The sequence below is a fragment of the Myotis myotis genome, unplaced genomic scaffold (assembly GCF_014108235.1).
Source record: "Myotis myotis isolate mMyoMyo1 unplaced genomic scaffold, mMyoMyo1.p scaffold_m19_p_19, whole genome shotgun sequence".
NCBI lineage: Eukaryota > Metazoa > Chordata > Mammalia > Chiroptera > Vespertilionidae > Myotis > Myotis myotis.
In genome coordinates this window covers 24,935,554-24,950,349 of record NW_023416323.1, presented here as the reverse complement: position 1 = coordinate 24,950,349, position 14,796 = coordinate 24,935,554, and positions in this window count along the sequence as shown.

The window sequence follows — 14,796 nt, the reverse complement described above, 5'->3', positions numbered from 1 at the left end:
TTAAAAAATTAAACTGTAGCCCTAGCCGGTTTGGTTCAGTGAATAGAGCGTCGGCTTGCGGACTGAAGGGTCCCAGGTTCGATTCTGGTCAGGGGCATGTATCTTGGTTGTGGGCACATCCCCAGTAGGGGGTGTGCAGGAGGCAGCTGATTGATGTTTCTCTCTCATTGATGTTTCTAAGTCTCTAGCCCTCCTTCCTTTCTCTCTGTAAAAAATCAATAAAATATATTAAAAAAAATTAAACTATTACTTTAAGCCTGGCTGGTTTGTTCAGTGGTTAGAGTGTCAGCCCACGGCCTGAAGGGTCGAGAGTTCAATTCCTTGTCAAGGGCACATACCTCGGTTGCATGCTTGATCTCCAGTTGGGGCGCATGTAGAAGACAACCAATTGATGTGTGTTTCTCACATCAGTGTTTCCCCCATCTCCCCTATACTCTCTAAAAAAAAAAAATCAATGGAAAAAATATCCTCAGGTGAAGATTAAATAAAAAAAAAAAAGTAGTGTTACTTTGATTATGGTGTCCTCACATGGTGGTGCTATATGGTAGAGAATAGACTTAGTATAAGGGACATGTTTAGTAATAAGTTACTATTTTGGTAATTATAAAATGATTAATATTGAGTTTATCCACTGGAGTCCAAAAAGTTACTTATCAATAAAACGAAATAATGAAATGCTATGGAAACATGCTTGGAAAACATAATATAACTTGAGTTGGAAGATTACTTCCTCATTTTAGACATTAATAAACCAGTTCTGTCCAATAGAACTTTCTATGATGATGGAAATATTCTATAATACAGTGGCTATTGAGAACTTGGAATGAGAATAGAAGGACCGAGGAAGTGAATTTAAGTTTTTACTTTTAACTAATATAAATTTAAACTTAAATAGCTGCCATATTAGAGAACACAGCTGTAGATTGTGAGGATTAATGCTGGGGTCCAGCCCCAGCAGGTCCAGGGGTCCCCAAAGGTGTGGACGGAGTCGGCGAAGAAGGAACGACACAGAGGCAGCGTTCAGTTGATCAGCATGGTTGGGTTCTCTTGCCTGGTTCTATTGCCAGGTTCTGTCTCTAGGTTCTTCAGCCAGGTTCTCTCGCTAGGTTCTGTCTCTAGGTTCTGTCCAGGATCTTTTGCCATGTTCTCTCGCTAGGTTCTGTCTCTAGGTTCTGTGGCCAGTTTCTGTCCAGGATCTTTTGCCATGTTCTCTCCAGCGAAGTTCTTCTGTCTCTAGGTTCTGTGTAGGTTCTGTGTCTAGGTTCTGTGTGTCTAGGTTCTGTGTCCTGTTGTCTTGCTACATCTGTATTTATACCAGTTGATTCCAATCCTATCAACCTCTATTCCAAAAGTTAGGGCGTTTCTTATCTCCATTCCAGGGAGTAAAGATTATGTAGCTTAAGCATGATTGTTCGTAGTTAAAGTGATTAATTACCCGCCTGGCACTTAGTTAAGGGGTTTTATTCCCTCCCTAACTTCAGGGGAAAATCCCTACCTGAGGAAACAACCTTTCTCAGAGAGGTGACCTTGGTTAAAACACATAGTGCCAAGAAGGTGAGCAAACATATTAAGAACAGTATGCCATATATGCCAGGTCCCTTGAAACAGCAAGGATGGACCGGCTCCCGGCAGATTAAGACTCTAAAAGAAGGGTGTTATCATGAGATGCTTAGAGGAGTATTTACAAATTTTCATTATAAATGCAAGTGAATTAATGAGAGCACAAGTAAGGCTGACAAATGACATTCTTCATTTTTGAAAACATCTTCTTAGCACAGAATCTGTATAGTGTTTCATAATTATCAAATCTCAGACTATCACCCAAAAAATATATACTATGCAAACATTTTAAGCCATAGAAATGGTATTAATGTCTCTCTCAATGTCCCTTGACCAATTCTGGTTTATTGTGTTTGGGCCATGTTAATGTCAAAATCCTTTTTTTTGTACTTTGAAACCTCTCTGTCTGACAGAGAGTTTCTCACATGGTGATGTAATTAAATGTATACTGAATAGTTTGAAGTATGTTACTTGTGTGCAGATTGCCTAGTCTATGGTTCTTGAAAGCAAACAACTCAGTATGTCTCCAGCATCCTGAACAGCGAATGGTACAAAGCGGGCAGCAGTAAATGCTTGTGAACTGACTGCTAGACTTTGCATCTGTTTATTGCTCTAATTCTTATGAAGACAAGCTAAATGGGAACTATATGTAGAATATAATTGTGTGAGCCAGAAAAATTCCGTGTGAATCTCTCCCCTCTGTTGACTTCCTATCTTAGACTTCTGCATGTTAAATGCTAAATTTATTGCTAAGAACTTTGGGTCTTATACACTTGGAAGAGAAATGAATTTTGTGGAATGAATACATAAAAAGTCTAAGGAAATGCATGTCTTTTAAAATGTTATGTGACTTGCAAGTTGTCTTCACTTAGAAGCCAAGGCCCCCTTGCCCTTTAAATGGACCACATCTGCAGCAACAGAGAAGCCAGAATCTGCTTGATCATCTTTTTCTTAGTACGTGGCATACCCCTCATTAGAAAGGGCTTTCTTTCCTTATATTTTTGAGGTGGCGGCTTGGGCTGGCAGAACTCTCAGAAAGAGGCTGCTGGCTCAGCCTTGTGGGAAAGAGCAGCAGGGACAGCCAAGTACATTGAGATGTGCAAAGGGAGTGTTGGTATCAGGGCTCTAGTTATTTGGGGGCACTGACGTGTGCCAAGCAAAACCCTCTTAGGCCCTCTTGAGAGTCTTGGGGAAGATCATTAACTAGAATCTCTGAAATAATGTGACAACTTTCTTATGAAAAAGAGGACAGTATGTCGAGATGATGATCAGATTTCTGGGGGTTGCACTTATTTTTACCAAACTGAATGTTGGTTAGTTTTTTTCATAATAAATCATTGAAGAATTTGTTGGATATAGTTCTTCTGTGAGCTGAGAATGCAATCCAGTGTGGTTTGTACTAAAAAGAATATCAATAATTCGTCATTTATGTGTTTCCTTGTGTTTTATGTCTGTTGGTGTGTAGGGAGTGGCTCTTGGGTCAAGCCTCAGGTTGACCTGTGGCAGGGCCACAAACAAGTCCCAGCCTGCAGGGCAGAGCTCTCCTAGCATAATTAAGTCTGACCTTGTAGCCCTCCCTAATTCCTTCCTAAGTAGCTAATGGGCTGTGGGAGGTACAGCAAGTGTTGCCAAAACAAAAACATTTGTATACATGTTAATCTACCCTTATTTTAATCAGACTATAAAATAAAGCATTGGCTTGCAGGCTGGGTCTTTTGTGTCTTCATCCAGGCATGGGAGATCTACCGAGCCCCAGCTGTATTCTCTTGTCTGTCTTTTTTTCAATCCTTTACCGGTCCTCCTCAGGTTCACTCTTAGCCGTGCTAGCGCAGCACATTGGTGGTCACAGAAAGCATAGGTAGCTTTTGGATCACTTGCTCCTGGAGAAGCCAGCTGTTGTGCCATGAAAGCACTCAAGCAGTCTGATAGAAACATCCATCTGATAGGTGAGGAACTATGACTTCCTTGAACAACCAGTATCAACTTGCCATCCACATTGGTGAGTTACTTTGGAATAGATTCTCCAGCCCCATAAGCCTTCATATTATTATAGTCCTGGCCAACATGTCAACTGCAACCTCATGAGAGATCATGAGTTAGAAGTACCCATTCAAGTTGTCCTGATTTTCTTACCCACTGAAACTGTAGATTTCCCACTTCTTGTTATGTTGAAGTAACTGGTATTAGATTTGTCCTCTTGCTGTAAATTTTTGAAAAATTGGGGAAAAAATGAAGCATCTGTTTTCTGAAATTGGCAATAGACAGTGAAGGATGGTGATCCAGGGAAAAGGATAATAAATGATGTGAGCCCTACAACTGCTCTGGTTACAATCACTGGAGATCCTTTGTGGACCATGGCATAGAAAAGGACAACCCAGGCAGGGTACAACATTCTCATTGAGTTGAGAAGACAGAGATTAGAGTTGGGGGAGGATGAAGTAGGTGAAATTTTCAGAGCAGAGTACTAGAAAAGAGGAAGTTATGCAAAAAGTGGCTCCAGAAATCAGAATAGGAGTCCTTTTGAACTTGTTGGTGAATAGTAAAATTCCCATATGTAGGATGAAACTCCATGAGGCAACACAGAGAACAACTGGTAATGGAGTGTAATTGATTCGATTGCTGCATGGTAAGTAAGGAAATATATAAAAAATTTTATGAAACAAATCCCATGTGGACCTGCGCAGTTCAAACCTATGTTTTTCAAGGGCCAATTGTCTTTCTCCATCTGACTGATCTCAATTGGCATCAGGCCCTGAAGATCTATTCATGTTGTCACAAATGGTTGGAAACCTTGCTTGTATGAACAGCATCCACTGAGCTCTTTGGTGTGATTGGTCTTCATACTGTGTTCTCCTGCTTGCTGTTTGTGAGTATTTCCCCTGCCTGGTTTGGATAGTATATGTCCATTTTGTCCAAGTGCCCTTCAGAATTATTTAGTTAATAAGATTAAAAAAATCTTTTCAGAGTTGCTTAGCAACATGGAGCTCACTCAGCTCTCCACTGAGCTAGGGAAGGGAGGTGACAAGTAGGAATAAACTAGCCCATATCAAAGGTCCTTTCCCACTTGATCAGCACAACTTCTTAAGGGCCACTAATTTTTGAGGAAAGATGAATATGAATTAGAAATCCTGGCTTAAGCATCTCTCCAGGAAGAGAAAATCCATTTTGATAAGAAGCATGTACTTGTCACTACTAAATTGAAATATTTGGTGAGAGTTCTATATGTGATATTTCCTTGGTGATTTCTAAAACCACAACAGGTATTTAATGTGTTTCAATCATTCCGGCCACTTTCCCACACGTGATGTGGAGAATATGAATCAGGCAAGTCTGCTGGGCACAGCTCTTGTTCTGGGACTGAGCTTCAGAATGAGATTGTTATTGGAAACAGAGAGGAAGAAGCGGAAAAGAGGTGCAAATGGAAATGATAGTTTCTTGAATAGGCTAATCCAAGGTGTGTATATTGCACATATGCAGTCAAGTGTTAAATTATTAGATTTCCCTAGACTATGTAAACATGAGGGAAAATCTCTTTATGTGGTAGCCATGATGTTGCAATGTCTCATTTTGTGCGATAATAGGCCCATTGGTCTGAATCTCTCATGGTTTCAAGCACTTCTCCATTTGCAGGAACCTCTTCTGTTGATCAGAGACTGGCAGCCTCAGGCCTCTGGGTGGTAGCTCCTTGTCCAGCCACTGAGTGGGGATATCAAAAACCCACCTTGTTACCTCCTCTTCCCTCCTCCCCTCCCTCCCCTCCCATCTCCCTCAGCAGCTCCTGCTTCCAGGCGTGGGAAGTCACAGAGATGTTCTTTCATCACCCCATCCCCTGCCTTTTGTTTTCCAATGTGTCTTATCTAAGGAACCTTTCCCATTCCTACTCCCATTACCCTAGGGCAGTGGTCGGCAAACTCATTAGTCAACAGAGCCAAATATCAACAGTACAAGGATTGAAATTTCTTTTGAGAGCCAAATTTTTTAAACTTAAACTATATTGGTAGGTACATTGTTATTAACTTAATTAGGGTACTCCTAAGCTGGCCTTTGCTAAAAACGTCCTCAATCTGAGGGGTCTACCTCAGCAACCGTACCCCACTTCTTCTAATGACACTTCTTCAAAATAGACTCGCCCTGGCCAATCAGCAGGGCCCACAGTCCTTTCTCCTCCCCTTACCCCAAACCCCTATAAAACCTCTCTCCACACAGAGTTCTCTCTCTCTCGGCCACTGGAGCTTACCGTTGCATCGGTGAGTGTGGCAGGGGAGCCAAACCTAGGTTTGAAATGAATGACTTTTTGCTTTTGCATCGGACTCGCTGGCTCCCTGTGGGTTCTTGGGAATCATGAAATCTGGGCACAACAAAACTACTATGGAAATATGAAGACCTGTTCAAAACAACTCAGAATATTTAAGAAGAAAAACCCAAATAACAGAGATAATCACTGTTAATACAGATTGTAGGAAAGGTGCTCTTTGCCTAGTTTGGTCCACCCTGGATACCCATATCTCACTTCATAATAGATAATATATATTTAAAAAATATGTATGAAGGTTTTAACCCAATATTTTATGCGGATGTTACAATAATTTTTTAGCGTTTCTGAACCTTCTTACTATAATAATCAGTAATAATTATTGCTTGTAGAGAATTTACTTGAATCTATGTATACTCAAAGTTAACTTGAATATTTACAAAAAATAAATTCGCTTGCTCTAAAGTCTTTACTCATCTATAATTTGCTTCACTTGTTAGCTCAGGGAACTTTTCAGTTTGCTTGACCCTGCTGTTGTCTTTCCTTCTAAATAATCTTGACTCACTGTGCCTACATTAAGAGGCAGTGAGCACCCTGGCCAGTGTTGCTAGCTGGTTAGAGCATGACCCTCAAGCACAGAAGGTCCTAGGTTTGATTCCTAGTAAGGGCATGTACCTTGGTTACAGGATTGATCCCCAGCCCTCGTAGGTGGCATGCAGGAGGCAGCCAATCAATGTGTCTTCTCACCTCTCTCTCTCCCTCCCTCCTTTCCACTCTCTAAAAAAAAAAAATCAATGGAAAAAGTATCCTCTGGTGAGGATTAACCAGAAATGAGGCAGAGAGCATGGCTCAGGCGGAGAATATATCCCACATTATGCAGCTCTACCACTCTCCCTACAACTGCACCAGCTGAAGGATGTTGCTTTTGTATCACTCTGTAGTCACAACTATGTAGAATGAATTTGGTGGAGAAATTTTACTTAACTTAAATGGAGAGTTATTTTAAGCAATCACAGCCTTGGATTAGTTGAATCACTGGGATTCGGTGAATCACTGTGATGCTGTTCACAGTTTTTTATTTTTATTTTTTATAATATCCATCAATGATGTGGTTTGGCTTTGAGAGATGTGTTTGGAGTTCGAAGTTCTTGCCTGAGACATAGGGTTAGAGGGTCAAGATTTACAGGACACAGAATCTCTGCTTTTTATTCTTTACTTTTAGGAAAGATTTGCATACCTCTGCCTCTAAATCTTCCCCAGGTAAAGGTTTTCCCTGACACCATCTCTGCTCATCCCTTTTTCTCTAAAGAGCAAGGTGGAGAGTCACTTAGTCTCAGTTCCTTAAAGTCAGGAAAAACATAAAACACAGGTGTTAACCAAAAGTTAAAAAAAAAATCCTGAAATGTCCGGCAACAAGTGCTTATTTGGGATTAAAGAACCACATTTGGGAACATAGATTCAGGCAGAATGCAAAAAGCGTCCTGATTACAGGGTGAAAGCAAGGAGTTTTATGAGAAAAAGGAAAGGAATAGTTACCTAAAAAGAAGAAAAACATTTCTATTGGTCTTGACAAACTGAGCTGCTCTTGGCTATGTGTGGTTGGTGACTGATTTTTCTAGTCCATAGGTGGTTGACAATCATCAGTCCTTGTGATGGGACATTCGAGTTCTTGCCGATTTAACAAACCATTGTTTGTAAAACAATCCTGGGTTAGCCGGGTTCTAAGGTTTGGCCTCATACAGTTTCAAGGAATAATACAATTCCTCTGGATTGGCTGCTATGGTTCTATTGAAAAAAATGGCTGCACTTAGGCCATTTTTTTTACGCAGGAAGGAAAATATTTCCTCAGAGGTAGAGAGAATATCCTTGAAGAGTGAGGGGGTGCTGCTCTGGCTCAATGTAGTATACTGGGAGACATTTTCTTCTAGCAACTTCCCCCAAATCCTCCTTATTACTTAACTGCTAACCATGCATCCATTGATGGTGGGATTGTAACTCCAGGTCTATTTTATACTCCTGCAACCTGTGCCAAGCATTGCAGAACTAGAGGTGGTTACGAATACCATTACCATATTTTAATGCTTAAACTTTAGTCAATAGGTTTCCCTTAAGGCTTATTCAAATCCTTCCTGCTAAAGTATTAAACAGTTGTTACAGGTCATAGATGAGAGATGTGCCAACCAGCATACATATCTGTGACTGTATATCTAATTAATGCATTTTTAGGCTTAAAAATCCCCCTTTTTTGGCCCTCCATTGCCATGTTCAGAAACTCCTGTTAATCTGTCTTATAAATAACATATTACGCTCAACACCATGTCTTTCTTCAAGTTATCCACATAACACCCCAGTGGTCGGGCTGTGAATCAGAAGAGAGTCTGAGCCATGAACTCATTCTTAGCTTGAGCTCTCCAAGCTCCCCCGGCTTTCCCATTATATGTGTCTGAAGCCATTTCTCCCCCTCCTATGTTATATTTGTCCTGCTTTTTTCTTCTTAAAAGGATTACATCCACATCTGTTTCTATTAAACAGCACTCTGCTTATCTTTCCTTTCCCCCCCCAAATTGTCAAGGGTGCTTCTTTCTTCTTAATTCTGTGTCCTCGTTGGCATCTCCATGGAGATTTATCTAAGACCTGCACTGAGGAAATGTCTTATTAAAATGTAAATAGGGTCTCAACATTTTAAACACATTCAAATCATCCAGATTTAGCTATTTATGTGTTGGGTTCATGTTTCTATTTCTTAAAGAAGTATTTTAAAAAATCAAAGATAGCAACTTTAATTAAGTGGGGTTATTGCATGGTGGAGGGGGACATGACATTTGGATGATTATGTATAATTGTTCTTATGGGACAGTTATCTATGCAGTAAAATGAACACTTTATATTATTTTTCTTAAATTTTAAGGAAAAAACCCTTTTATATTTGTTTGAGAATAAAAATGTTTTTACGTTTTCCTACCTGATTGACAGGGCTCTTTGTCCTTTCTTATTGCATTAAAGGACTCTGAATCCCGTTTTGACACATACAGGATGGAAGTGTATCTCCTTTCCCAAGTCTACTCTTCTGACACATTGATAGGGGTACAATTCTAGAAGTGGGAAATTGAGGCGTGGCTCAGATAACTTCAGAAATATACTAGTAGCCCAGTCAGTGTAGCTCAGTGGTTGAGTGTCGACCTAGGAACCCGGAGGCCACGGTTTGATTCCCTGTCAGGGCACATGCCCAGGTTGTGGGCTTGATCCCCAGTAGGGAGTGTGCAGGAGGCAGCTGATCAATGATTCTCTCTCATCGATGTTTCTCTCTCTCTCTCCCTCGCCCTTCCTCTGTGAAATCAATACAAAACATATTTTTTTAAAAAGAAATATGGCTAGTAAAACTCCTCATTTGGTTTAGTTGACTATTTCCAAGATAGTTGGCACAAACTAAATCAAGTGATATGGCTCAAAATATTATGAGCTTTAATCAATTGATAGCTGCGAAACATAATTTGGGGGCAAGAAGGCTATACAATGGCAAAGTATTAGTATAGTGAAGACTGCATCTAATAAAAGTTTTATAGGAACCATTTTTATATCTTCTTTCCCTCTCTCCAATGCTCTCATTCCCATTACCTATTGAGCTCATTTCATACTTCACTTGAATCTCCAGGATGCGGCTCCCTCTGCTTTTGGAACCTGGGAAGAAGCTGGGTAGAGATTCTAGAAGGGGCTGGCTGTAACCAGAGATGAGGAGGCTGGCAGCCTGCCACCCAAGGTAAGATGCAGGGAGTACTGCAGATTAGAGCCAGGCTATAGTCAGAGTTACAGGTAGAATGTGAAATAATTTATGTATATGGGTGTGTGCTCACATTCACACACAGACACAGACACATGCATACACAACCAGTGAGTAAAGCAGAGTGTTCCCTGAGAGAAACTAGGAAAAAAACATCCCAGAAGTCAACATGGATTCACTCATTTACTCACTCATCCCTCTATTCTTTCAATATTTATGTAAACTCCTACTCAAGTTCTGCACTAAAGAAGACATAATAGGAATAACATGACCAAATATCTTTAAGAAAATAGAACGAATTTGGGGCAATATTTCCATGTGTATAAGATTAAATCATAATGAAAAAGCCAAAGGTATAATGTCTTCAGGATGCTGTAGGGGACTACTGGGTCCATGGAAAAAGCCCACTCTTTGGAGGTTAGCTTGCCTATAAAACAAAAAAGGCAAACAGGTGGAGAAAGGTTGTGGGCGATGGTTCCTCTCAGAACCACATATAGTAAAATTCCCAGAATTGATTCTTTTAGGATCAGTTCTTAGAGATATAGGGGAGGGCAGTGAAATAATGGAGTAACTGGTATGTTTACTTCCTTCTGGCTGCCAGAGAAATGCAGCAAACTAGTGTGTGTTTGACATGTAAAGGCAATGCTTAAGAACAGTAAAAGGGAAGTCAAACATTAAATGGATTTCACTAGCTCACAGGAAATGAACTTCTCAATTCCTGTTTACCAGCTTCATCAGTTTGTTTCTCCAACTTGCTGCAGCCCTATATAGATTGTTTACCGGTTAGCTGAGATGACCCTGATATGACAAAGGGATACACAAAGATGCGGATGTCAGCAGTGCATGAGTGCACATAACAGGAAAATGTTTGAGCTTTAAAGGTGGAAACACCAAACAGTGTATTAGAGTAAAATGTTTCCACTAGTTCAACTGAGAGAGAGTTTGATGGGTTGTTTGCCCAGACTAATGAAAGGCAGGATGTGTTCTTTATGTGTTTGGAGTGGTTATAAAATGAATGTAATGTTCCCCAAAGGAGCATCGTTGTGAGCATTATGTATTCCGTTCACACCAGGGACACTGATTTATAATTACTCGAACAGCGTCCAGAATCGGGACAAACGGATATCCACCTCCCATTTTCTTCTTAGGCCCTGAGCGTATTGGGCACACACCACCACGTCAACTACAGGGTGCAAGAGAGTTTTGTTTATTTCAGCTCGCTTGCAATGGCTGTGCATTTCTAGGTCACTGATTCCAACACAGCAGTGTTCATGGCCAGCAGTGTATGAAGGGGATTTATGTGCAGGACGGCGGTATCACTGGATGGACTCTGGCTCGGTCTGCTCGGGTGGCTAACTCTAAATGAAACCTGGGCGTCTACAGGAAGCGTCCTAGTTAATGAAAAATGCACTGAGTTTGGACTCACTGATACCCAAGTACGTTAAACTAACACATACTGAATGGGCAGCATGAAAACCCCCCGCAAACTATTATGAACAGCAAGAGAAGTGACTAAAATGTCTCCTTTAAGCTCCGAATTATGGTTCTCATTTTATTGTGAAGGAGTCTAATAGCAAAAATGATAAGATTTCAGGTCCAGATCTTCCAACTAATGTTAAGTACCTGTCTATCAGAGCATATCATCTGTGAGATGCTGTTAGCTGGTAGACTAAGTTCTACTTATCTTTCTAAGTTGGCTACATTAAGCCATGATGATATTTGCATGATTTGTAAAAGGATTTAGTTTTCCTTAAACTGCAATATGAATTCTGAAATGGAAATCTAATCTTAAGACTAGTGCAGGGCAATTTACAAAATGATCTTAAAACAGGAGTGTGGGGAATCTTGAAATATTGGGAAGAATAATTTTCCTGGTGTCAGGAGAAAACACTGTAGAAAGAGCAGGGCTGATTTGCTGAGCCAAATGCAGGCCTTGTGACATGTTTAAGGTGATCCAAAGAGTAATATTTGCTTAAGGGTGCAAATGTCCATCTTAGTATTGAACTCTGAAGCGTGTGCTGGAATATAAAATAGCTACCTTATTTTTAGTCCTGGAAGGAAAAGTAGGTCTTTTTAGGGATTATTGATTCTAGCCTCTATGTTGATTTTGTAGAGCCGTGGTTGGCAAACAGCAGCTTGCGAGCCACATGCGGCTCTTTGGCCCCTTGAGTGTGGCTCTTCCTAAGCCTTAGGAGTACCCTAATTAAGTTAATAACAATGTATCTACTTATATAGTTTAAGTTTAAAAAATTTGGCTCTCAAAAGAAATTTCAATCGTTGTACTGTTGATATTTGGCTCTGTTGACTAATGAGTTTGCCAACCACTGTTATAGAGAAATCAAGGACCTGAGGAGTTGCTGCCTGTTGTTAAAAGGTCACTCAGAGCAAGTTTGTTCTTAAGATGTTTAGAAACTACTTATGTACACACACATGCACACACACAGACATAAGTGTGTACATATGCATGCATTTATAAATATATACAGGAGTGGGTAAAAGTAGGTTTACAGTTGTGAGTACCTGAAACACAGAGTTTATTCTTTTGTTTGGTTTGTTAATCCTCACGCAAGGATATTTTTCCATTGGCTTTTTAGAGAGAGTGGAAGGAGAGGGAGAGACAGAGAGAAACATCGACGTGAGAGAGACACATCAATTGGTTGCCTCCTGCACGCACCCCGGTGAGGGTTGGGGAACCTGCAACCAAGGTATCTGCCCTTGATCAGAATTGAGCCCTGGACCCTTCAGTCCATGGGCCGATGCTCTATCCACTGAGCCAAACCGGCTAGGGCCAGAGTTTATTCTTTCTTCTTCTTCTTCTTCTTCTTCTTCTTCTTCTTCTTCTTCTTCTTCTTCTTCTTCTTCTTCTTCTTCTTCTTCTAATATTATTATTATTTATTGTATTATTTGTTTGTATTATAATTATTAATGTACTTTTGCTCACCCCCGTATGTATGTTCATATGTATATGCGTTCTGTGTGTAGTGTTTTGAATGGATTCCAGTGTAGTCTCTCTGCTTTAGCCCACAGACACTGTGCTGCCTTGGACAAGCTGTCTTACTCTGAGATATCATCCAGTCATAAGGAGCCTGCATTCAGTCTGATATCTTGTAGGCTAACATCTTCTCAATCTATGAGAAAGAGGGTTGATGTTAAGTATGTTTTCTCTGGGTGTGTAGACTTTCAAACATTTAATGGAAGTCTGCTATGCTCTAGACCAGTGATGGTGAACCTATGATGAGCGTGTCAGAGGCGACACATGAACTCATTTTTTGGGTTGATTTTTCTTTGTTAAATGGCATTTAAATATATAAAATAAATATCAAAAATATAAGTCTTTGTTTTACTATGGTTGCAAATATAAAAAAATTTCTATATGTGACACGGCACATATAGAAATTAGGGTTTAGTTAAGTTAGGGTTTTTCAAAATGCTGACATGCTGAGCTCAAAAGGTTCGCCATCACTGCTCTAGACATTCTCCTGGGTGTGGAGACACCATAGTGAAGAAAATAGATGGAGAAGGTGACATTTGAGCAGCAATTTGAAGAAAGCAAGGGAAAGAGGAAAGACTATTCCAGAGAAAGAGAAGGGAAGGGTTGAGAATAAATGATGAAGTCAAAATCGTGTAGGTCATTGAGAGGGCATGGCCTGTTCTCTAAGTCATCTGGGAATCACTTTTAGGGCCTGGGAAAGTGACATGGCCTGACCTGTTTTAAAAACCCCCGGCTTATCTGCTATGTTGGGCATAGATTCTAGGTGGCTGGTAAGGGGGTTGGTGGAGGGGAAGTAGGTAGAAAAGTTAAGAGGTGCTGACAGTAATTCTGGAAAGAGATGATGGCGTTAACACTAAGTATTAATGGAAGAGGTAGTGAGAAGGGGTCAGATTCTCTGTATTTTGAAAAATACAGCTAATTGGGTTGCTAATGGATTGCATGTGACTGTGACAGGAGAGGAGATGAGCAGTTCACCAAGATTTATAGCATTGAAACCAGGAGGGAATGAAGCCTGTTGGAAGACTAGGTTTTGAAAGATTAGGTATTTGTTTGTTTAGGGGGCATGCATTCAATTTTGGACACAGAAAGCTTGATATGTTCATTCACAACCCAAGTAGATATGTCAAGTAGACAGCTGGAATTTTGGGGCAGAAGTTGGAAATTGTCAGTGTACCTGTGACATTGGAAAGCAATGAGATTGCCCAGGAGTAAGTGTACATATAGATATAGAAGATGTCCTTGGACGAAGTTTGGGGATCGGGGAGATTGGGAAGAACCATAAAGGAAACTGAAATGAGTGATCAGTGAGAAAGGAGGAACAACAGGAAGGCGGAGTGACCTGAAAGCGAAGTGAAGAAAGTGTTTTGAAGGAATGACCCACTGTGTCAAATATTGCTAAGTCAATGTGGGAGAAACCAAATTAAGATAGGAATGAGGGGGAAAAGCCTTATATTTTAATCCTTCACCAGCTGGGATGAGGTGCTGTTGCCTCTTCTGACTTTGCAAATCCTAGAATGTTTAGACCCTTTTATTCCTTCTTACAAATGGAAATTCTTTTCTCTCTTGAATTACTTTGTCAAATGCATCCAATAATAAGAAACTCATGCTGATACCACTGTAATTAACCTAGTTATTAATAGCAGGGAAGGAGCAAAGGGAAGGCCAAGTATTACAGGCATGTCCTTTGGCAGCTTCACCAGGAAGCTAAAGCCTTGTGTTCCCCAGGGAGCCACCGGTCTGTTCCCTGCAAATTGCTGTGGGAAGGGACGGAACAGGGAGGAAAATAGACGCATGCCCAGTGAAGGTGGGGTGCTGTAGGGAAGGCACTTGTTGTCAGTCACACCTGTGAACAGGTTATTGGCCAGAATGGGGGTGGCCCCTGCAAGTGTGGGAAGATTTGTGATATTTATTCCCCTGAACAAAGAACCTTGTCACTCTGTGCTCTCTTGGTTCCTCTTATGCTCTTGGGATTCTTATTGCTCAGGGCATGCTCTCTTGTATTCACCCACATGACCCACGGCCATGTGGACCCCACACACCATGGACTAACGGACTGTAACTAGCCTGGTGCTGAACTGGACCTGGTTGCAACATGGAACGGAAACTCTGGACTTTGGCTTTGCTTCTAGCTCTACTGAAGCCTCAGCTACACTTCTATGACTGGGATGGGACTTTACAAACAGAGAGATGTAATTCCCCGCCAATGAAAATCAC